The sequence below is a fragment of the Cupressus sempervirens genome, chromosome 3, assembly GCF_028749045.1.
Source record: "Cupressus sempervirens isolate cs-2001-9-10 chromosome 3, ASM2874904v1, whole genome shotgun sequence".
NCBI lineage: Eukaryota > Viridiplantae > Streptophyta > Pinopsida > Cupressales > Cupressaceae > Cupressus > Cupressus sempervirens.
Window position 1 is genome coordinate 136,045,319 of NC_143120.1, and position 10,262 is coordinate 136,055,580.

The window sequence follows — 10,262 nt, forward strand, 5'->3', positions numbered from 1 at the left end:
ATAAGTCAAACCCTCGTTCTCCTTTTTCTCCAAATTCTGAACAAGCTACAGTAGATCTTGCTCTGATACCATGAGGGACTTGAGAAAATATGCAAATCAAATCCATGATGCCCTCAAATACCTGAATGTAGAAAACCTATTATAGAGATGAAAAAGACAAGAAAAGGAAAGGGTTTGCTCTAAAAACATGCAAATTATATTCTCAGATAAGGAAAGATAAAGAATTACAAAGAGATCAATCCTTATAAAAGGAGATCAAAACCCAAAAAGGGTAACCTAATAAGTTACAATGGGTAACCTAAAAGGTAGAAGCTATTTAATTATTACTAATTAATTATTAAAAAGAGAATGTAAAAAGTGCATAAAGAAAAATCTTAAGAAGGGAGAAAAGGTAATTTAATTAATGAAATTAAATTAACCTTTTTTTTGTAACACTATCAACAAGGGCATGAGAGATCGATATGGAGAGAGCTTAAAGGGGGGAAGAAAGATAGATATGAAAGGAAGGAGAAGATAAGAGAAAAAGGACCAAATATTAATAAAGGAGTAAGAAGATATTGAAGGATAGGTGAGAGACCAAGGGAGAGACAACTAAGATTATGGTTATGGATACAATAACCATATTACACTCTCTTTCTATCTATCTCATCTCCTTATCACTCTCTCACTCTCTCCCCCATTTCCTTACTACTTTATTTTCTATCTCTGCTAGTTGTATCATCAATCTTTCCATATGGATTAGAGAAAGAGAGGTAAGGAGGGTGGGGAAGATATATAGGGGGAGAGGAATAAGGTGGGAGGAATCTTATTTCTCACTATATAATATTTTCCCTTTCCTTTTATCTATCTCGATATCTACAACTCTCTCCCTCTCTTCCTCTTCCTAACCTCTCTCCCTCTTTCCCCATCACCCTACCATACACTCTCTCTTTCTTTAATGATCCCTTTCCCCTCTTTCTTTACCCATCTCTCACTTTCACCCCCATCATCCTACCCTATACTCACTCTTTCCTTGGGGGTACCTTTACCATTTTTTTTCCCTCCCTAACCTTTAATTTGAGATATCCTAGTGATTTGGGGATTTCTCTTCTTCGGCACTTTCAACCAATGTGTTTAACTTGATCTCTTTGTATTTATCATCTCTCCATTATTATCTTTCCCTCTATTTATTTGTATTTCTATTTATCTAAATCTCTTTTCCTATATCTCTCTATTGCTCCATATATATCTTTATCTCTTTAGTATACTTTTCTATCTTTTTATATCATCCTCTCTCTTTCACCCTACATCTCCTTTCCAATATATTGAGTTATCTCTCTCTCTCTCTCTCTCTCTCTCTCTCTCTCTCTCTCTCTCACACACACACACACACACACACACACACACACACACACAGCTCCATTTCCCCTATCTTGTCACTTTATCACTATCTGCTTCTCTCCCCCTCTCTCCTACATAACTCTAAAATACACACATTCTCTCTTTCTAGCAAGCTTCATATATACTATATTTTTTAACGCCCCTCTCGGGAACCCAAGAGAATTAAACCTAACATGTTACAATGTTTACTGAACTTTTTTTTTTTTTTAAGTTTAAACAACATCAAGATAACATTACTGCGGAAGCAACATGAACATACACATCAAATACACATTTGCAATAACAGATATAGTTTCAATTCCTCAAGGGTTCCTTTACGTTGAGTCACATTTAATAATTTTAAATTAATTAGTTTAAGTTCCAAGTACAATGTCTCAAGATCATAAAGGAATAACAAATACATGATCGCATAAGCAAATGCATAAATATAAATAATACAATGAAAGTACATCCACTAAATAACATCCACTGCACATGTCACAGGGTATGTGAAAATAGATATAATACATCAGAATACATGATAACATATATACATCATCTGAAAAGAAGTCTCCAAGATAAGAAATAAGAATGATAAAGGTACATCTTCTGCAACGAACATCCAATAGCTGGCAATGTGAAGGGGAACCCAAATGGTAAGAAGGCACTACCTCCCGACCGCGTGGTTACCTAGTCAAGCTTCCACTCCCACTGTGCAAGGAAGATAATGAACGATCCACATACAGCTATCAAACATAAAACATTCCTAGGCAAGGTACCCCTAATAGCCAAAACTACCTCAAAGGTAACACATACTACTCAAGAAGATAAAATAATCCAAAAGTAAGAACACTCAATCCAATACTGACACCACATAACCAAACATCATACACAAACCAAGTATAAACCAAATACCAAGATTATAAGATAAAGTCAACGAAAGATAATCCTCCTCAAGTCAATAACCACATGTCAAAAGTACATCATCCATGAATCACCAATCATCCTCAATGAAAGTAATAACCATAATAAACATATCCAACAATAAATACACCACCAGAGGTACACAAAATCTACAGAGGAGACTCAGGCTACATACTAGGGAGTGTCATCACATGGCTGCTTGAGTTACCCTGGACTGATCTCTTAATAGACCCCAGACCCTCAAGCGTTGAGTTACCCTAGACTGGTTACTCTGAACCTCGGACCCTCAACATCACACATATGGAAACTAGAAAGCCCTCTCAAGAAGACGAGGCACTCATCTCATTCCCATCCTTAGTCTATACAAGCACTCAAGGCATGGGTAGATCAAAAATCTCTAACTTATCTTTTTAGTGTGTTTTCCCCCCAAAAGTTTTAATTACTAGATTATCACTTATTACATAACTTGCATTAGGTTACCCTGGCACTGACCACTTTGGGTCCCGGACCCCTATGCAAGCCACTCCCAAAGTCATGTACCTAAACAACCTCTCCTAAGCACATAAAAACACAGTTGTTTCCCATAACACAACACCGATAAAGATCAAACTCGGTTCCTTAACAGGCAACCTGATAACAAGATGGTTCTCCCATCCAAGTATACATAAATACTCCACAAGATAAACCTCATAAATATAATCTCCAATATGAATCACAAAACACATCACAACATCTAGTCTCATAAATAGTATACAAGAAATTTCACAAAACCTCTAGTGTACATCCTAGACTGGTCAACACCTACTCGACTCCAAAATCTGAATGCATAGATATTACAAACAAACAATACAGTTCATAGTTGGGTTTGATTTGAAAAGACAAAATAGAGTCAAAAATAACATTTTCAATTTGCATTTCAATGAACGTTTAAGTGTATAAGATTCTCAGTTTATCCCGCCCAATAACCCATTCAACTATTCGACTCAAATATATAAAGTTATGCTCATGATAAAAGTCAATTTTCCTAAAAGAATAGTCTGAGTGTGCCCATTTATATCTTCAAGTTATAAAAGTAACACTTAACTAATTTTAATCAAATCATGATCATTAACAATAATAAATAAGTTTACACATTCGTTCAATAGCTCTTGATATTAATAATCCTTAATTAGATCCAATTTAATTAAGTCAATTATTAATTTTTTTTTTTAAACATCTTTCAGTTATTAATAATTAATTTAGTTATTAATAAAAATTAATGATAATATAATTTTAAAATTTAATAATTAAAGTTTTATATAATTTAAATTTAATAACTTAAAAAAAATTAACACAATTTAAATTTATTAAATTATAATTAAATTACAATTTAAAAAAATGCATAAATTAAAAAAATGTTTAAAGCCCACCGACTTTTCAAAACTGGCCGCAGCCTTTGCTGAGCCAGCGGCAACTCTGTCGTAGCAGGCTGCTGCCGCAGTCCCTGCTGCGGCAGCAGCTACGCCACCTACCAAAAAGGTAAGGGGGTAGGGGGTGGGGTAAAACCCGCCCCTCCCCAATTTTTAATATTTATTTATTTTTTTTAAATTTTAATTTCATTTAAAATTTAATACAGTTAATTATATATGTTTTAAAATTATTACATAAGATATTTAAAAGTAGTTTGTAATTTTATAATTTTTATTTTATTAAAATTAATGATATTCATTTCAGTTAACTTCATGATAATATATATATATATATATATATATATATATATATATATATATAATTTTATTTTATTTTATTTTTTATTTTTTTTTAATTTTTTTTTCTTTTCTTTTCTTTTTTAAAATAACATATACATTATTATTCTGATAGGAAAAACCAAATTTAACCATTCAATATCCTAATTCAAAATTTTCTTTTCTTTTCAAACTTTTTCCCAAATTAATTTTCGTTCTTAAAATCTATTGAAAGAGGACGTTTATCTTTTAAATCTCAAGTTTGATTTCAATGTTCAATAGATTCACGTATTTAATTAATTTCATATTCAAATACAATTTTCTAAAATAAACCCAATGAAGTATCCATCTAAGCCATGTAGAGATTTTTCTCAATCAAGAACAATATTGCATACCAGAAAAATAACACATGCAAAAGACACGGAGCAAACAGAAATTTGAAGAGCAAAACTACTATACAATTAAACCACGTGTTCCTACCTGGATCTAATGCTAACCTCGGACAATTAGATGCAATATCCTACCACAAGCAAAAATCTTTCAAGCCACGTAAAATTCTTTTCTTTCCAAACCCTTCGAATTGCTCTCCATAAACCTGTGTGTGCCCTGAAATCTGTGTGTGCAATAATGACCCCAAACCCTCTAATAAAGAATCTAATTACCCTTTAGGATTTCTATCTCCACAACTCAAAAATTATAATTATTTTATTTAATTCATTCATTCATGCACAATTAATTTTCTTTTTAAATTAAAATATTCTTTTATTATTCCTTCATGCACTTTAAGTGAATTGTTAAATTACTTTATTTAACTTTCCACTTTACTTTACTTTAAATTAATTTATTAACTTTAATCTCATGCGCACTATAATAAAATATCTTAATCAAGTTCACATATTTTATCTTTTAAATTAATCTCTTATATTTTAAACTCATTCATGCGAACTTAAATCTTTTTCATAATTTAATATCTTTCTCCTTTTAATATATTTTTGAACATTTAATTTGATAAATATTTATTAACTTAAATAACAATAATATTTAGCATTTATTTAAAAATGAACTCTAAATATATTATTATTAAATTAAATAAATATTATCACATTCTAAATTTAATCTTAAAACTCTTATCTTCAATTTAATTCTTTATATTTAATTAATTTCTCAATTAATTAAATATTCATAATATCATAATAATTTTCATTAAATTAAATTATTAATTTAATCTATTAATTAGACTTAATTAATAGAAATTCGTCAAAGACTCACAAAACAACATACGCACAAAATACTCACGAGTTTAAAAAAAGGTAAACAGTCTGTTACGAGTCCTCCTTGCAGGACAAGTATTATAGGCTTATGGCTAGGATTGGACCTGATCATTATCTTCCCATTCTCACCATTTGAGTATTTGTAATAGGGCACGCTCATCCTGGCAATTCAGGGAAGTCAATTCTCGGTACCTACATCCTGCATAAAAGACGAGCATGTACATGTATATAATATATCTAAACTAAACAGACAATTGCGGGGAGTGGTTCATCGTGTAGATCCCGACTAGCAGGTGACTACGACTCCCTCCCTTAACCACATCAAACACATCAGACAGAAAGATAAAATAAACACGCACACCATACACATGCAAGTATGGGGTAAGTATTGTAAAAATCACAAGTCTAACATCAAATGCGTACATATAATAATGCATCTCTATCAATACAACATAATCATCATTAAAGACATCATGTTAACATTTTTATAAAAGAAACCACATTTACTAACTAGGAATCATCAAAACATCATAAACGTCATGTGAAATGAAATCAACTAAACAATTATAATCGATATATTTGTAATTCAAGACATGAAATAATATCATAATATTGTAAATCCAGTATCTCTAAAACTAATCAATGAATAAAATCAGCCTAAGGAATTTGACAATGATACATAAATGCGATCTAGGGGCAGGCACTGCATATTTTCCCTTCTCTCACTCTTTCCCCATGCAATTATTAAATTCATTATTTGATACAAAAGAGTAGTTTTTCCCTTTAACCACCCACTCCCTCTCTCTCCCATCTACATTTCTTCCCTTCTCCTTCCCCTCTCTTCATTCTTACTCTCTCCACCTCGCCCCCCACCCTCCCCCCCCCCCCCCCCCCCCTCCCTCATGTTGTCTTAGTGTTAAGGATTAAGGTGAAGAAAAGAAAGAGAGAAGTTGATTACTACAACCCCGTACTATTATATTATATGTTTATTATATTATATTAAAATATTGTGAAATCGAAGGACACAAGGGGATATGGAAAGGGATATAGAGGGGGTAGATCGAGAGTCCAAATAAACCTAGTGAGAGAGAACTAGAAAGAGGGTGGATAGAGACATGAGAGACATGAGAGATCAAGTGGACCTTCCAAAAAGAGTCTAATCACAAGCCTAAGATTGGGTAAACCACAAGCCCAAAAGATCTCTATTTTGTGGATGTAACCTAGGATTGTAATCAATCTGAGATATTTTCAATGGGATGTTATATGTTATAGGTGGGTTAACACACATAATGGGTGGTCAACATTACGTGATGTCCATTTTTTCTATTTTGTAGTGCCACTTTGATGCCCTTTGTGAAATAGAAAAAAATTCCTTTTTTGTGAAGCTTCCTTCCTTGCCTTTGCAAAATAGAGAAGTTTCATTATTTCACCAAAGCTTCCTTCCTTATATGTGATAGGTGGGTTACGCACATAATTGGTGGTTAACATGTCGGATTGTCTGTTTTTGCTATTTCAAAGTGCCACTTTCATGCCCTTTGCAAAAAAGAAAAATTTCGCTATTTTGCAAAGCTTCCTTCCTTTCCTTTGTGAAATAGCGAAGTTTTTCACTATTCCACAAAGCTTCCTTCCTTATATGTCATAGGTGGGTTAACACACACAATTGACAATTAATATGTTGTGTTATCTATTTTCTCTATTTTACTAGGTTCCTTTTATGCTCCTAGCAAAATGGTGAAACTAGTTAGGCTCTTCCATGTGGCAAGGTTAGCCTTGCATGTTATCCTATCTCGCAATTTCTTTTGTTGATTGTCTAACAACTATCATTCATCTATGTAAGTACATTGCATCGTAAAGCCATATACATCTAGAAGCATTATATTATTGTCCCAATTTAATCTTCACTAGTGGGACACCATTCATGTTAGCTTCACTAGTGGGACAACACATCACATTGTCCCTATTTTGCAAGGGTTCAAGGTCTACAAATAGGGATTTGTCCTCTTAACAAGAACTATTGTACTAAATGCATTGCAATTGTGGTGTATCAATTGATTATGTATCGATTATCTTACTTTTCAATAGCATGTTCTTTGTGTATGGTTCATAGCCATTTGTTGAGAATTAATTGCATTACCATTTCATCCCTCAAAGGAATAAAAAGTGTTGAAAATATTCAAATTCATGGTTTTCTTCTAAATTATTTTGTATATATTTTAATCATGATTTTCTATATTTAGTCTAATATGCACATTATATACATTTCAATAAATCTTCATACTATTAGTACAATAAGAATATGTCAATCATTTGAATAATGTAAATTATCAAATATAATTTTTAGTTCATAAGTAATCTTAATTTTTTATATCATTTTATTTAAGTTTCTTAAAATTTTAATAGGCATTTCATCTAGAGTCTTGAAATAAATAAATAATTATGAAGCTATTTATAAATAGTTCTATAGCACAATACAAATTATTTGACAATTTAAATCAATATAGTATTAAATTATAAATCATAATTTTTTAATTTTAAAAAAAAAAATCACTAAATTTTCTCTCTTGTAACTTCAACAATTATTTTTACTATTTAAAACGAATTTAATTTTGAAATATAATATATTTATTATTATTTTTAACATACACTTTTCTTTTTCTTTTTTGAAAATAAATAACTATATTTTTTTCTTTAATGATTGTAAAATTCTAAAAGTTATTTATTACCTTATGAATTGGAAGCTAAAGATATTTAAACTTATTCTATAAGCATGTTTGATGATTCTCAAATGAATTTAATTGAAAAATAATAAATAAATAAATAGAATTAAAAAAATTATTCAATATATATTCTTTGATTCAATATATATCTATAATTAATGAAATCAATATTTATCTAATATATAGATATTTCAAATTAATTTTTATTTACATTTAAATACATTTTTATTTTTCGTAGTGTAATAAGAATTTGTCAATTATTTCTAGAATTTAAATTATTAAATATATTTTTTTAATAGATAAAAGGACAAAGCTGAAATTATCTCATTATCAATTCAATAAGTATTCTATAATTATAAATCATAATTACATTACAATAGTTTAAATTATTTTTAATTTTACAAATATAAGCTTTTTTCAATTTCTTTTTTATTCTTAGAATGAAAACTTTTACCATTTAAAAAAACTAATAAAAACTAATGTTCTTTGGGATAAAAAATTTTGAATTTATTTTGTTGGCAAGTCTATTGATTAAACTTGTCATTCTAATTCCAAGGAAGTTCATAAAGAGAATAAGTGAGAATTGAAATTTAAAGAAAAATATGAAATGATATTTTGGAGGAAAAATTTAAAAGGAAAATAATGAATAAAACTTATTCTCCAATTCAAAAGAATTATAATCTTTGTGTTGATAAATTTTATGAGCAAAATGTGTATCTTAAACCCAATTTTGTTGTAGATAATTTCTAACATTATTTTAAATAGCATAAGAGAATACAAACACAACATATTTTTATTTAACATGCAAAAATCTTGTTTATAAAAAAGGGTAAAAAATAAGAAAAAAAAGGCAAAAACCAAACCTATAGTTGTGAAGGACTAAAAAAAACACTATTATGTTATTTATCAAGCAAATAGACAATGTTTATTAGTCCACACCAAAAAAAGATGAAAAGCGACACTAAAGTAGACTATTCATCCACTATTATTACCAGAATAAAACCAATTTTCATCCCATCTGCTTATGCTAAACAAGCAGACAGTCCTAAATTATTCAACCAACGTTCTCCAAGCTGAAATATATCTTAAATTTTCAACACATAAACTAAATAAAATGAAACATATTTGAGTTCCTATATTGTAGTCTTAATGTTTTACAATTAGTTTCAGAGGGAGGAAAATTACGGTTTATAAGAATGTACTCGCATGAAAACTTTACGCAAGCATTTGCACTTCAGTTCAACACTAAATCAATGGCTTCAGACTTCCATTTTAAAACATTGGGCAGAAAAATGAAGATGTGGGAATAACGTCTACCACAAACGTTCATCTCAACACCGGGCAAAAGTAGATGTGGGAAAAACATCTCCAACTAAAAAACATTATGTCCATCAAGAGAAGTATTTTCCAGCTCTATATAAAAGTAATTTAGTTTCACTTCAAGGAAAAAGTGATGAATAATATACAATAGCAAGCTATTGAGGGCCCACTCTTAAGAATCATACCCGAGGAGGAAATTAAGTTTGGAAAAATAAGTCAACTTTGACTACTTAACACTTTTAGCCTAAGAATTAAGCCTTAGTGTGTGATGTTTAAGTGTCCAAAAAAAAATGCAAAGATTTTCATTCCAACAATATAGTTGCAGATAATAAGCACACATCCATAGTTAATTTTTCACAGAGACTTTAGAAGCTAAAAGAATTTGAACTATCAATGAAATTTTTATTTTCACTATATCTTTATTTCATTATTACTTTGAGAGGCAAGAAAATAAACTAGTTTGTACAAAAGAATCTGATTTCTCTGCAAAGTTCAAACACTTGAGTGTGTAACTCCTTTGAGTTCCTCGCACTGTCCAAGTTTATTCTTTTCCACAATGCCTTTTCCAAAGACCCAAACTCCTCTATTCTTAGAGGTTTCCTCTCATCCCACCAAAGAAAATAGTCGACGGCTTAAACATCATACATTAAGCTTCATTCCAAGACTAAAAGTGTAAATAGTCAAAGTTGACTTATTTTTCCGAAGCTTAATTTTCTCCTTAATGTGTGATGTTTAAGGTTGGCCAAAAAATAGAGCCTATGATTCCTTTGTCTTTTTCTTTTTCTTTTTTTCTTTTGTGTGTGTGTGTGTGCTAAAAATGGTTTCCAATCCCCAATGCTTCATGTCATCATTGATGAAGGTGTTTTTTCTTAAATTCAACTCCCCAATCTCCTAGAGCCCGCACATTTTCTCCAATTGATGTAGTGACAAATAAATATCCATTATTA